The sequence below is a fragment of the Vicugna pacos genome, chromosome 19 (genome assembly GCF_048564905.1).
Source record: "Vicugna pacos chromosome 19, VicPac4, whole genome shotgun sequence".
NCBI lineage: Eukaryota > Metazoa > Chordata > Mammalia > Artiodactyla > Camelidae > Vicugna > Vicugna pacos.
Window position 1 is genome coordinate 8851842 of NC_133005.1, and position 16253 is coordinate 8868094.

Consider the following 16253-nt stretch of genomic DNA (forward strand, 5'->3'; position numbering starts at 1 on the left):
TTCCACTTGTCATTGCACTAATTTTTATCCAGAATCTTATAAGTTCACTACATTTTCTAGTAACTCAGTACTAACCTTAGACAGCATCCATTTTTTAATCTAGCATTTTCCTACGACTGACATATATAAAAGCATTTATGGTAAGTATACCCCTTTAGGACCTACATCTTTGATTAACAAAATCATAATTAGAGTTTCCATTCCTGGGTCCACAGCACTTGCAGTTATACTACTCAAACTAGGCAGTTGTGGCATACTACAATTTATAGTATTAAAGCCCTTGGAAAATTAATGACATATCCTTTTCTTATACTATCTTTATAAGGAATAATCATAACAAGCTCTATCTGTCTATTCCAAACAGACTTAAAATTGCTCATCGCATAGTCCTCCATCAGCCCCCCAGCACTAGTTATTGTAGTCATTAATACTCAAACAGCATGAAATTATAAGTGTGCTACAGCCCTAATAATCACCCAGAGCCTTACATTATCAATACCATTTGGCCTAGCATATTCAAACTATGAACATTATTACAGCTGAACGATAATCCTAGCTTGTAGACCACAAATATGCCTTCCACTAGTAGCAGCATGATGGCTCCTAGCAAACAATTTAATTGGAGAACCATTTGTATTGACATCACTCTCATGGCCTAACATTGCTACTACTCTAATGGGAGTTAATAAAGGTATTACTCATCTATATTCCCTTTATATGTTACTTATACAATGAGGCAAATAAATGTATCATTTTAATAATGGTAAACCATCATTTATACAAAAAGATGACTTCATAACCTTATCTTTACTACTCCTTTTACTTTTATCATTTAACCTCAAAATTACTTAGGTGCCTATATACTGTAAATATGGTTTAATAAAAATATTAGATTGTGGAGGAAAAAGATCAAGATGTCAAAGTAGGAGGTCATTGGGCTCACCTCCTCTCACCAACACATTAAAATTACACTTACATATAGAGTGAATCTCACTAAAAAATTGATCTGGAGACTAGCAGAACAGCTCTTCTACAACCAAGGCTGTAAAGAAAGAGCCACACAGAGTCGGGTGAAAAGGGAGGAGAAATGATTTGGTCAGTACCAACACTCATAGTGGGGAACCTAATGATAAAAGGGTATCACAGGCTAAGAGGTCCTCCCAGAGGATTAAGGGGTTTGAACCATATATCAGGCACCCAGGAATGGGGTTCAATACTGAGATGATGAGCCCTTTAGCTGGTTTGAAACCCAGTGGGTTTACTGGAGCACTGTAAAAAAAGAGGCTCTGCTCTTGAAGAGCCTTGCAGAGACTTGCTGACTGCCAGTCACAGCAGGTAAACAGCAGACTGAACACTACCTGGGGCTCTGGCCAGCTTGCAGGGGTGGCTCAAGCGGGCCCACCAGACTACACCAGGCTCCGGCTCCAGCCCTCCCTGTTCTGGTGCTGCTTCCCTCTCAGGCAGAGGCTTCCATTGCCAATAACAGTGCACACAATGGGAGAAAACTGTGCTGGCCTGGATATGGTCCTGCCTCTGTAAAGACAGTAAGCAGTCACTGCCTGCTAGAGTGTCCCTGCACACACTCTGGAAGAAGCAATACTAGCACCAGGGCAGAGACTATCATCATGAGAACTCAATTTCCTGTGTTTCCACAACTGAGAGGGGGTGGGACTAGCTCAGTGGTGTGTCCCTAATCTCTCTGGCCCTGACCCACCCTCAAGGCAAGGCGTGCACAGTGGGAAAAATGTAAAACCAGTACACGGGGCCACTGCAAGCTCTCAGGCCTCAGCCACATCCCAAACCAAAGCAGAGACTGCCATCACCCCAGGAGAACCCAACTACCATGGAGATTCTGCTCCAGCCCCACAGGACCCTGTGTGACCCCTGCTAGGACTGTAACAGTCATTGAGCAGAGAAACCCCTGCTTGCACCTGAAACTGGCTCCAGTCTCCCTAACTCCAGCCCTACCAACTCTTTTCAGTGCTGCCAGCACATCCTGGTGGAAGATGACAGCCTGTGTTCACTTCATATCCAACTCTTCTCCAAAAATCTGTTGGGCACATAAGACTGCAAAGTCATGCTCTCACACAGGACACACCTTTAATTCTGGGACAGGTATCTGTTTCATCTAATTTCACAGAGATATAGAAAGTTAAAATAAGAAGATACAGGAACATGTTTTAAATGAAAGAATCAGAAAATAACCATAATGAAAAGAGATAAATAATCTACCTGACAAAGAGGTCAAAGCAATAGTAATAAGAATGATAACTGAACTGGGAAAAAGAACAGATGAACACAGAGAATTTTTAAAAAGAACTAGAAAATATAAAAAAGAACCAATCAGGGGAGAACTGTAGGTAATATAGAACATTGGGCAATACCAATGATCCATTAGTAACTGGAAAATAGAATAATGGAAAACACCCAATCAGAAAAAAACACCCAATCAGAAATACAAGAAGAAAAGCATGTTACATGAGTTTAAGGGGCTTCTGAGTCAGCATCAGGGATACCAACATTCACATTATAGGAGTCCCTGAAGGAAGAGAGAGAAAGGGTAAGAAAACATTTGATAAAATGATGGCTGAAAACTTTCCTAATCTGAAAAAGGAAACAGATATCCAGACACAGGAATCATTGAGTCCCAAATGGGATCAGCTCAAACCGACCCACACCAAGATATATCATCATTCAAAAAACAACATTTATAGACAATGACAGAATTCTAAAGGTAGCAAGAAAAAAGGAAAGTGTCACATAAAAGGAAATCATTCATAAGACTATCAGCTGTTTTTAATGGATATATATATATGTATAAATTTACATATATGTACTGTTCATCATCTCTAAGATTGTTTAGAGCTTTGGCACTTTAAACCTACATAATCATTAAAGGAATAAAGATAATACAAAATAAGAATTAATTCAAAAAGCTACATACACCCTGCTATTAACAGCAACACTATTTACAATTGCCAAGACACAAAAACATCCCAAGTGCACATCAACAGATGAATGGATAAAGAAGATGCACCATATATACATTATGAAATATAACTCACCCATAAGAAAGGATATTTTGCCATTTGTGGCCTTTCATTCACTTTTTTTTTCACTTCAAAAACCAGAATTATATAACTGGCATAAATATTTCCATTGCATCAAAAACAACAAAATACTTAGAAATATACTTAACCAAAGAGGTTATCTATACTCTGAAAACTGTAAAACACTGATGAAGGAAATTGAAGATGATGCAAAGAAACAGAAAGATATGTTGTGCTCTTGAATTGGAAGCATCAACGTTATAAAAATTGTTGCACTTCTGAAAGCAATCTACAGATAAAATGCACAACATTTCTCACAGAATTAGAACAATTTCAAAATTTATATGGAACCATAAAAGGCCCCAAACTGCCAAAGCAATCTTTTGTAGGTTTTTTGTTTGTTTGTTTTGTTTTTTAATTCTCTTCCTTCTTTTGTTCTCTTTTCTTATGGTTTCACGACTAGAGAAGTTCCTTTAAAATTTGTTGTTAAGCTGAGTTGGTGGTGCTGAATTCTTTTAGCTTTTGTTTATCAGTGAAGCTTTTGATTTCTCCATCAATTCTGAACAAGAGCCTTGCTGGATAGAGTATTCTTGGTTGTAATTTTTTTTTTCTTTCATCACTTTAAATACGTCATGCCACTCCCTTCTGGCCTGTAGAGTTTCTGCTGAGAAATCAGCTGATAACCTTATGGGAGGTCCCTTGTATGGTATTTTGTTTCTTTTCTCTTGCTAATTTTAATATTTTATCCTTATCCTTAATTGTCAATTTGATTACTATGTGCCTTGGTGTGTTCCTCTTTGGGTTGATCCTGTGTGCAAATCTGTGCTTTTTGGACTTGGGTGACTGTTTCCTTTCCCAAGTTGGGGAAGTTTTCAGTGATTATCTCTCCAAAATTTTCTCAGGTTCTCTCTCTCTTATCTTTCTGGGACCCCTACAATGCAAGTGTTAGTGTGCTTCATGTTGTCCCAGAGTTCTCTTAAACTATCCTCATTTCTTTTCTTTTTTTTTTTTTTTTCTGTTCTGCAGTAGTGATTTCCACTAATTTGTCTTCTAGCTCACTAATCCATTCTTCTGCTTCATTTAGTCTATTCTTGTTTCCTTCTAGTGTATGTGATCATTAAAATCATTTTAGTGATTGTATTCTTCAACTCTATTTGGATATTTTTATATTTTCCAGCTCCCTGCTAAAAAGTTCACTCTGTGTATCTCTACTCCTCTTGAGTTCTCTAGGACATTAGTTGGCCATCTTCTCAGTCAGTCATCTTTCCAAATAAAGTCCCTATTCCTTGCCCCCAACAACTTGTCTCTTGATTTATTGGCCTGTTGTGCAAAGAACAGAATGAGTGTGAACTTGGTAAAAATAACAAACAATATAATTAATATGCAAATATTGAAGAAAACTCTTCAATATTTTTCTCTGTAACCAGAACCAGATGCCTGCTTTCACCTTTTCTACTCAATACTATACTGAAGACATTGTTGGAATAATAATGCAATATAACAACAACAACAAAATAGGAGACATAAAAATAAAATTTTAAGCAAGAAAACTGTCATTGTGTGTGCATGGCATTATTATATGCATGAAAAATCCACCATAATCCAAAGACATTTACAATTAGTAAATAAATTAAGCCATGGTTACTGGATTGAGTATCAGTATATAAAATCACCTGGATTATTCTGCATGAGCAAGAAACAAACAGAAAATAAAATTAACCTACAAACACAAGACTGGGAAACAAGTATCTGCAGGAGATAAGAATCAATAAAAGACTAAATTATACCACATTAAAAAACATTCTTTAGGCCTCATGGGGCCTGGCCTACCTGCACCTCAGGGGATGAGAGGTCTCCCCAGCCAGGTTGGGTCCAACCCAGGCTGCAGTGTGATGTGCACAGGCTGGCAGGGGCCCAACATCAGCCTCCCTGTGCAGCTGGCACTAGCATCATGCTGGCCCTGGCCAACAGGCATCCCGTGCCTCTGAGCCCAGGGCCTCTGGGTAATAGAAATTTTAAAAATAGATCTTCAAATCAATGTAAGAAAAACACAAAGAACCAACAGAAAAATAAGCAGAGAATATGAATAAAAATAAGCCCTGGAAGATGACAGACCTTCTGAAAGGCAACTAACTTGATACAGGTCCAGATTAGAGCATCCCAGCAGGGCCCCAGGACAGGATGCAGGAGGTAGAACCATCAGTGAGGTGACAGTACCCCCTGCTGTGGGAGAGTACCTGGTCAGGACTTCCGATGGGGGCTCCAGGCCTCCTGCATCAGCCTTGGCCCCCACTGCATCGTCAACCAGAGCCACATGTCACCATCTTCAAGCTGGGGAGGATTCTGATTGTCCAGGTCAGAGAAAGTCATATAAAATGTGACTGTCACATGAGTCAAGGACTCAACTCTCATCACAGGACTGCCTAAAGAAGAAACCTTAATTTCACCCTCCAATCAGGCAAGAGGTTACAAAATGCTTAGATGAACATCAGACTCACATATTCATCACCTGGGTCACCAATGGCAGAAGAAAAAATGACCCTGTATTAATGAACTGACCCATTAATATGATCCCAGTCTACAGAAAGGCTTTTGGTTGTCTCCCCAAAGACTCTCAGATTCCTGAGTTCACTGCATGATCCTAAATAAATAAACACAATAGAGTTATTTGCCTGTCTGTGAGCATGGTGCCCATGAGGGTGGAGGGAGGGGTATAAAAGAACTGTAACCAGGTCAGAGTAACTGTACCCAGGGATTTCACCACTCCCTTGTGATAAACTCCCCATCTCCTATAGTTCTTGCATGAATCCAAAAACAGTAGAAAGAGCTCCATTCAGCTTTTCAGACAACAGAGGTAATCTATATTTCAAACAAGTTTTTCTATAATGAAATGGGATCTTAAAAATAAAAGAGATTGACACAACATTGTAAAATGACTATAACTCAATAAAAAATGTTTAAGAATAACTCAATTCATTCAAAAAAAAAAAAAGAAAAAGGGAAGAGAAAGAAAAAGTTAACACTAACCCCATCTTATCTGAGCTTCCAGAAGGGGCCCAGGTGATTCTGTAGAACGACACATCAGAAGCTCCATGATCCCAAGTCCTTCTGAAAATCTCTGGTGTTACTTCAGTAATCTGCAGGTTGGTTGGGGCTGGCACAGTGCTTGTTATGAGAAAAGGCAGGATGATGTTTTTGGAGGCGATCTACAAACTGCATTTAATCAAACTGCCTTGTTCTCTTTTAATGGACACAGGGAAACTGGCTGATGACATGGCTTAGAACCAAGTATCTTACCAATTCAGTTCATTTGAAAGTTAAATATAAGACAGAGTTCTGAAATTGTAAGCATTTTATCGATACAATAGGTTACTATTTATATTCTACTAAAAATAGTGATTTTTTTTAAAAACTTGCATTTAGTCACACTATTTTAACTCAGTGGTTCTTAATCACTTTGCACCTCACACTTTTGGGGAATCTAAGAAAAACCATGGACTCCTTCACACAATGCCCATTAAGTGCAAACTTTAGCCCACAATATACAGAGTGCATGGACCTTCATGGTCCATACAATGTTATGATCTAAGTAATTCACATAAGCTTTTCCTATAGATCACTCACCTTAAACACAATGTGCAGCTGACTGTACGGACTCTATCTAGAGACAGGAATAGCCCTGCAGTGCTGATGACAGCTGAAACCCCAATTAAGAGCCTTGACACTGACCAGTTGTCTAGTTAGTTTGCAGCTCAAGCAATCTGGAATGTCTGCCACCAGTTCAGAGCTTTCATTGTCAATTATTTCTCCACCTCCTGGTAATCAAAGCCAAATACGCAAGACCCAGAGCCATCAAAAATTTTGTTTCTAATCGTTACAATTAAAAGGCCCATTGAGATCAAGAGGCTGGTACCACTTTCATGAGCACAACTGCAAAGCAAACCAGCCATTAGGAATGCATTTTGGATGTATCTAAAAGTACTTAGGCAATCTTGAGGATTACAAACATACATTGAAACTAACCATTTGGTATGTTAAATGATCTGCTTCCACTGGTCTTTCTTCCTGACTTTTTCTTCTTTTGACCACCCCTGATATGTTTATGAAAAATCTGTCAGTCTTCTCATGTGAACACATTTCCATCTTTAGCCACTACCCTTTCAGGTAAGAACTGTTGTCAAGAAGGCAATTGAAGTTGCTAAGAGATATTATACAGTCAGAAAAGAGCAGAAGTGAGTACTGTCTGATGTTCAGGAGCAGGCTGGGACACCTGACAAGATATCTTAATCATGTGTAGACAGCTGGGCACCAAAGGAGAAGTTTCTAAGCCTCCATGAGGGAGTTGCTTGATAGAAAGGAAAAGTTCCAGACTATAGCACTGATCCCACTACTAGCTTCCTGGGTGAAACTGGGCAAATCATTTAAATTCTGTAGACTTGTGTTGTTCACGGAGCCACCAGCCATATGTAGCCATTGAGTACTTGAAATGTGGCATCTGAATTGAGGTGTGCTTTAAGTGCAAATTAAGACACAGTGGATTCAAAGATAAAATTATTACCAAAAAATGTAAAATATCTCATTAATAATTACGATACTGATAAATGTCAAAATGTTAATATTCTGGATATACAGGGTAAAATATAACACATTATTAAAATTCATTTCATTTTTTTCTTTACCTTTTCTAATGTGGCTACTAGAAAATTCTGAGTTATTTTTGTGGCCTCCATGATATATCTTGGGGAACCTAGCTGGTTCTGGACCTCAATTTCTTAACCATGATTGAATTAGGAAATTATATGCTGAGCACTGGGACAGAAACTGGAAACACAAATTGAGGAAAAATAAACAAGTCTCTGCCTTCATTAGAAGGGGAAAGTCAAACAGATAGAAAAAGACCAACAGGTAATGATAATTAGGTTAAATTCCATGCAAGCACCCTGAGAGGGAGAGAAAGGGACATTCCTTGAAGTGGCCTCAGAATGGAGCAGGGAAGGTGGGGCCCAGGAATGTGCCCAGCATCTTCTTGACCTTTCCACTTTGGAAGTCTCCCCTCTCTCTAAGCTTCATGCATCTCACCTTTTTTACATGATCTTATGTATTGTTACCTTTTATCTCCACAACAAAATCACAAACTACTGAGGGCAAAGATTCTAAGATTCTGTTAGTCCTGATGACACTTCACATATAGGAAGATCTCAAAACATTTGATAACTAATTCATGGTTTCCAGAGGTAATGTCCAACATACATCAAGAATATTCTTTCCACCCCCCTACAAATACACACACACAACTCACACACATACACACACACACACACACACACCAGTCAAATATCTAGAAGAAGAATGAGTGGCAGTGGCATGTAGAATAATAGGAGAGAAATTATAAAAGGAACAAAGATAGAAGATGGGAAGAAAATAAGGGGAAAAAAAGTCTAGGAACCAAACATTATTAAATCCAAGCAAAAATAACATTAAGAAATGAAGTAACCAAGGAGGTTTAGCAATAGTTTCCCAATGATCAATAAAGTGCAAGCACAACTCACGGGTGGTTTCCTGGGCAGTCCCTTGGGGAGCCCTCTCATCACACACTGCAGAAATGCTGACTGTGTACACGGTCTGTGAGAAGAAGTCTTTAAGACTCATGCTGGCCTATGGCCTGTCCACCTCTACCTATAAGAGAGCCCCAAAATGCATGGACTAAAGCTGTGCCTGGCACTATTGTCTGGTAAATGATGACTGCCCCTGTCTCCCTTTACATCACTGCCTTATTTCTCTCTGAGAAATTCTCCTGTGCATTAGCTTATTTATTATGCACAAGAACCCTGTGTGACCCAATGGTCATTGTACTGCTTTTGAAATTGAATCCCAGAATGAGATGAACTTGTTCACATGCATAAATGAGCTTTTGGACAATCCAAAGGAGCAACACAGTCCATAACTGAGTGATTACAGAAACTACCTCTAGCTTCCAAAAATGTTTCTGAGACCTTTACATGAATGGCCCCTCTGGCAAACATGAGTTTTAAATCCATTCTCTGTTGGAGCCCCTCAGTTTGCTCCCATTTGGAGGCAGGTTGTCATGGAAACAGCTCTCCACACCCATTATCATCTCAGAACTGCTCGGTCCCAAAGGGACTTTCCTCAAATATTCTATTTATGCTTTCCCTTTGTCCTACTCAACTGTTCTGTCCTTCTTTTACCTGACACACTCCACCTCTTTCCAGTATCCCCTTACTAGCTCTCATTTTTGGAAACATCATTATGACAATTTTTAGTCATTCATAGATGGCAGAGCACCATATAGGCATCTGGATGACAGGGAAACACCATCCTGATTCTATAACTCTATCTATAGATTCTATAACTCCATCTATATAATGTTTTTGAGATTAATATCACACAGCAAAACATTTATAAACAAAATGTGAGACAGCCCAATATAGTATCAATACTCAAACAGTGTTTTATTAATGTATAATATAACAAGTTTTCAACACTAGATCAACAAAATGACAAGTATGCAAAATATGCTGTCATCTATGCTTGTTTAGATTCTTTTGTTAAACCTACTAAGAAAGCAAGTATTTCTAAACCCATTTTAATCACAACCTACCTCTTTGACATCCTCTTCTGATATTTTGTAGTGGACAATATATTTACACACTTTTCCAGGGGCAGGTTCCCATAAAACATTCCTGGTGCTGTGAGACACATCTTGGAGTTTCAGGTCTCAAGCACTGGGCAAAGGCACTGGAGATGCATGACAAATTAGGTGCAGATGTGGTTCTCAATGACAAAGCTCTAAAGCATCCACATAAGATTTCAAAAAGTTGTTTGGAGAAAATACCAAGGTGTGCAGCAAAATAACAAACTGGTTGTGATTATACAAGTACCATGATTCTACCAGGTGCAGCTGGATTCTTCTTAAGAAGGCTTCTTAGAAATAGGATAAATTTAAATTTTTATTACAACTCTAACTTCTCTATGTTAAATTTCTTTTACTGTATTTAAATAAGTTCTTACTTTCTGCTCAGCTCTAATAAAGCATAATTCACTATAAGTGTATAGCCCATGTTTATCAGATAGTTAAAGCAGTTAAGAGAGAAATCAAAATCAGTGATATGCTCCCTTAAGAATGTGATAGAAAAACAAATGGTTACAAGAGTGAAGAATGAAGATGAGCTGGAGTTCAGCACAGATGCCTAAACAGAAGAAAATCCCAATGAAAAATCCACAACTTTATTGTGGTATAATTTCTGTACAGTAAACTACACATATTTTAAATGCATAATTTGATGAATTTTGACAGGTATGTACACCTATGAAGCCACCACCACAATCAAGATACCTAACATTTCATTGGGAGTTTGAAATTTGAACCTCTTGGAGATTTTCTTTTGCTCTCTGAAACATATCCTACTTTTTCAAGGTGGCTGTTTGACCAATTTTCTTTTTCTCTCATTTCAGCTTTATATATCTCTCTTCTTGAATCTCTGTCTACACCTTCATGTTTCTGCACCTCCATCCCTTCCATATTTTCATCTATGTGCCCTCCCATCCTCTGCTGTTGCAGTCCAGCCCCATATCCCAATCTAGAACCACATTCAACTTTAACCCCATCATGACTCTTGGGACTTTTCTCCCAGCACTCCCAGAAAATGTCTCCATCCCTGGCTGGCTCCCCACTCTTCCCACCTGCCATCACTCCATTCCCACAAACCATCAGCTCCTGACAGGATCCAACATATATAAGATGATTATTTGCTGTCAGTGAATGTCTCCTGCCCCACCTTGCAGGTGCCTCTTTTCTGCTTCATCATGCTTCTGTATCATCCCCTATCTTTCTTGAAGTTTCCTTCCAACATCTTAATTTCCTTTGAAATGTAACTGAGACTCTCAACATTTAAGCCAAGTCAGCCATCCCAGAGTGCCCACCTCAAGAAGCAAGAAACAAAAATAGGCAAGGCAAGGGTCCTAAATATAATCACTGTCACTTTTCAAGAAAAATAACCTAAATGCTACTAAAACAAACCAGAAACATGAAAAGGGCTGAATAACACACAGACAAGAAGTGCAAATCATGAAGGAGCCTGCATCTTCTATATTGCTTTGTATTATTCATTCCTAACACCTAAGCACAGGACTGGAGTATCATAGATGATCAATATACTTTGACATTTAATTAATTGATAATTTACTTAACTGAAAGAGACTATTCATATGGGCCATAGAGTTTCTACTTCAAGAAGAAGAACTTGGAACACCTTGATCTTAAACTTAATGTCTTCCACCAAAATTACACTCACCCAACATTCCTGCCTCACCAGTGCTACATACATATCTTTCATGTATCTACAACAAAATTGATTATAAGATACACCATTCTTTTCTATCTTACTCCCTGATCGACACCTCACCAAGAACAATTGTAAGACACTGCTGACTGTAAGATACATCTCAAAATCAAGTGTGTTTAATATGGAAAGATAAATGCAAATCCTAGAACCAATGAAAGATGCTGCCACAAGTCTAGAGATAGTCTTAATTCCCAAACTTGATTGCAGTAATTAATAACCCTATAACTTATGCACACATTATCAAATTATTATTAGCATCATTGGGTGAAAGAAAAAGCCTAAAGAACATTATGTTCACAGAAATAAGGGAAGAAGGAAAGCTAGTGATGTCTTACAGGTGACCTCCATTGTGGTGACAAGGTCACTGGTGAGATCATACAGGATGGCCTGGAAGATGACTATGTACTCTTTGTTGGGAAATAGTTCACTCAGCTGCACATCATTCACTGTCAGCTATACACACACATCTGCAGATGGACATATTGAAAGTAAATAACATATTCAAATTAAATGTTTCCACTAATTGGAGACAGCCAGTAACACTGATTTGTAGAATTTTGTTTTCTTTTCCATTATACTTTATCACAAGATATTGAATATACTTCCCTGTGTATACAGTAGGCCTTTGTTGTTTATCTCTTTTATATATAGTAGTGTGCATCTGCTAATCACAAACTCATTTATTGCTCCCCTCTTTCCCATTTGGTAACCATAAGTTTGTTTTCTATATCTGTGAGTCTATTTCTGTTTTGTAAATAAGTTCATTTGTATCATTTTTAGATTCCACATGTAAGAGATATCGTATGATATGTATCTTTCTCTGTCGGACATACTTCACTTAGTGGGATAATCTCTAAGTCCATCCATGTGGCTGCAAATGTCATTATTTCATTATTTTTATGGCTGAGTAATATTCCATTGTGTATATATACCACATCTTCTTTATCCATTTATCTGTCCATAAACATGTACATAACACAACATTTATTTTTTACTTCTCTGAACTGCCTTTCCTCTTTTGTGCTAATATTTGCTAAGATGTGTCACAGACCATAAATCTAACCTGCTGTTTTTCTATTTTGCATGTAAAGTTATAAATGAGTTTGTAAGTAACTGCTATTTCATGGAGACTCTAAAACAGTGAAGTCTCAGGAAGACTCAATGATAAAGAAATAAACATTTCCCACCTCTTTGGGTTTGGTCAGTTCTGTGGCATTGATGAGTTCATATAACAAGGTGTAGCCCCTCCCACTGGCTGCCACTGGACCTGCCTGGTGGTAGAGCCAATGTCATAAAGGTTGAGGCTGACTACAGGGACTGGCACTGTAGGAATGCAAAAGCAGATATCAGTCTACTTCCTTTTACTCTGCTCACTTTTAAATTGTTTTTTTCCTCACTTAATTATTGATATTTGTATGCACAAAATAGAGAAGGGATTGCTGTGAGTAATCAGTGGGAGTTAATATAATCCTTTACTTTCTGCTAACAAAACCCCAAGCTCATTGTTTATCTCCACCTCATACTCAGGGACAGCATGTTATAACTATTTCATAAAGAAAAGAAGTTTAAATTTAAAATGGCATTCCAGTGAGTCCATATGGCAGACAGAGACCAACCTCCTGAGATATCAATCCCTTTTTCTGGAAAATCTTTAAGTTGATGATTTTTGTTTTTCAATCATAGGATTTCATACATTAAAAAAAAACAATACAATATTTCATTTCATCTTTCTTTTTAAAACATTTTAAATGAGAGCACCTTATACTAATAAGTGAAACTTAGGGGATGATGGGCTTTTTGAAGATCAGCCCATGAGGCAGAGTAAAGTGTTTACAGTCTCCTTTCCACATAACACCCACACATCTTTCTACTTTTTGTTCAAAGTTTAAGTTTAAAGTTTTAAGGAATTATCAGATTAATCTTGTCCATTATGATATACATTATTTTCCACCTCTGATGGTCTAATATGAAAGGAAATAAGAGATAAGGACCTAACAGACTGGGCAGTGAGTAGGGTCAGTTCTTGCCTTGGAGAGAGTTACATCCACTCCTTCTTATAAGTGGCCTCCCTCCTTCCTGGAGACCAGACAAGGAGATGGGAGAAGAAAAGGGTATTTTCATATGGCTTCAGAAACCCTACTGGGAAGAGAAGTGAGAAACACCTTGCCCCAAAGCTCTACTCAAAGCCAAATCCATCAGATCTTCTCTAGCAAAGGCCCAAGTCCAAAACACAGGGGATAAAGAGGGAAATCTCACTGCCAGCCTGAAGATCTGGCCATGTGCAGCACTGAACCTGGTTACTCCTGCACAGCTGCTCTTCCAGACAGTCCTAGACTCACTCCCCACATGGTATCTTCTGTTAAGAAGTAGAGAACTACTTGTAAATAGATCATGGTGAGAGTAAAATTTATATATTTAGATGTCTGAGCAAATGAGATTTTGGGTGTTAACAGCTCTGATTTCATTAATAAACTATAAGTAATTCTAAAAATGTTAAGGAAAAAGTGAATAACTGAGAAAGGTACTGTTCCCTGTGAGATATCTGTGGCCATGACTACCCATTCCACCAGTGGGGACCCGTGACTGCAAGACCAGACAGTAAAAGCAGAAACCACACAGTATTTATTGAGCACAAACACCACACTCAGTAAATGTGTGTTGAATGGATATTGAATAAAAGAATGCTTCAGAATTCTGACAAAAATCCCACATAGGCTTCCACTTCTTTATCTTAAAAAATAAATCAAGGAGAAGATCTTTTTAAATATCAGACTAACAGGTTTCTTCTATGCCCTTCAGAGGCTCACTGTATTCATTTTTCTACCACTGAAGACACACTAAAAACATAATCAGTTTTTGGCTTCAGATCTTTCATGACTGTATCACTTTCCAACTGGTTCTCATAAAACTAGGGGGAAAGTTAAAAAAATAAAAACAACTTAGGTTATCATCACTTCTCTTTTCTACTATAATCACATTGAAGCTGTTAACTGCAATGAGCTTAGAAATTAGATTTTAATGAGGCCCTTGTCTTTTCTTTTTGGTAACCACCAGATTACAATGAGATCTTGGACAATTCACACAATTTATTCTCCCAGCTGTTGCTTCTTTATTTGTGAAATGCATGGGTAAAACTAGATCATCTTCAATGTTCCCTTCCTCTTCTATGATTCTTGTATAAACTCATGAATAAATTACGCATCCTTCAATAAAATTTTAATTAAAAATTGTATTGCTATTCTGCAATTCTTAGAAACCATAAGAATTTAAGCCAAGCTCTTTGCCTCTAATTAAGCCCAATTAGAAGTGCCTGCCTAGCAAGAAATGCAAAGCACCCTGGACTCAGTTTGTCCCCCTCCCCATTCCTCTTGCTCCTCATCCAGCACTGTTCTCAGGGTCCTAACAAGGAGGACCTGATCTCTGGATCAGGAAGAAGGGGACTGTAGGTGGTGCCTACTCACTTCTTGCCATTTCCCTCCAGAAACTGAGTAGGATTCCACCTCATATCTATGCACACTATCAGAAGTAGGTGTCTAGCTCACTCTCAAAGTATGATGGGTTCACTAAGAAATGACTAAGTTAGAAGGTGCTTCCAAGCCACCTACTCATGGAAATAAAGTGCAAACATTGTTTTCAGTTTTAAGCAAGGTGTTGACACTTAAATTAGGTTGAAGTGGGGGGAGAGTATAGCTCAGTGGTAGATCTCATGCTTAATATGCACAAAGTCCTGGGTTCTAGCCCCAGTACCTCCATTAAAATAAATAAACAAACCTAATTACCTCCTCCACCAAAAAGTCCCAAAATAATGAACAATTTTTAAAAAATCATACTTCAAAAAAAATTAAGTTAAAATATTTTCCTCTCCATATTTGAAGTTTTTACACACATTCTTTCACATGCTAATTAGTCACAGTAAATCAGTTTAGAGGCCCAATGCCCAGAAGTCCTCTCTGAATGGGTGTTCAAAGGGTTCCTCAGCCTCAGAAGACTCAACCCTGAGCTCACTCTCTCTCCCTAAAGCTTACTCCCCCTTTTCCGGATGGCACCACAAGTTCACCAGTCACCTAGAGCTCAAAACCTCTGGATCATCCTTTAATACTTTCTCCTCTATCTAACCTGGTACATGTATCAATAAATGACAACTGGAGTCCTGACAATTACACTGCCTCTATCACTACTGGCATCACCCAAGTTCACTACACTCATTATCATTTTGAGGGCATTTTGAATATTATTTATATCCATGTCTTATCTCCTTAACTATAACTTATGCTCTATGAGGACAGAACTATTTCTTATTCATATCTAGTTCCCTGACAAGATCTAATTCCGTGATAAAGGAAGCTAACCATTTTCTCATTCAAGACAGAGGAAGAATAACCACATTTCCTAAAACTTGGGAAGATTCTATTGCCTTTGATTGTTTTCTCTGTGGAAACCATCATAGGTAAAATGACTAATACAGAAAAATATTTGTAATAAATATTAATGAAAAATGGAAATATTCATTTAAATATGACCATTAGAAAGATGTTCCAAATAATAATTATAGGAGAATTAATCCAATGACTCCATAAGCATGGACTTTCATTCTCATATAAGCCCATTCTATTTTTTTTGTAAGCCAAAACTGGGGAAAAGCATTTCCATTCTTAGTATCCTAACCTTAATTGCACAAAATTATCAAGCAATTTTACTGTGTGGGAAACTAAATGAATGGCACTATTACGCAGTAGATAATAAAAAAAAAAAGGAAAATAGATAAAAGATATTTTCTTTGACACTCCAAGTTGTCTCTAACTAAATAAAACTATAGTTCTCTTAGCTAATCTAGGGCCAG

General features: G+C 37.9%; 1 pseudogene; it reads right to left on the reverse strand.

The window, feature by feature from the left end:
• Positions 1 to 16253, reverse strand: part of LOC140687505 (collagen alpha-1(XII) chain-like) — a 59476-nt pseudogene that overhangs the window by 33561 nt on the left and 9662 nt on the right.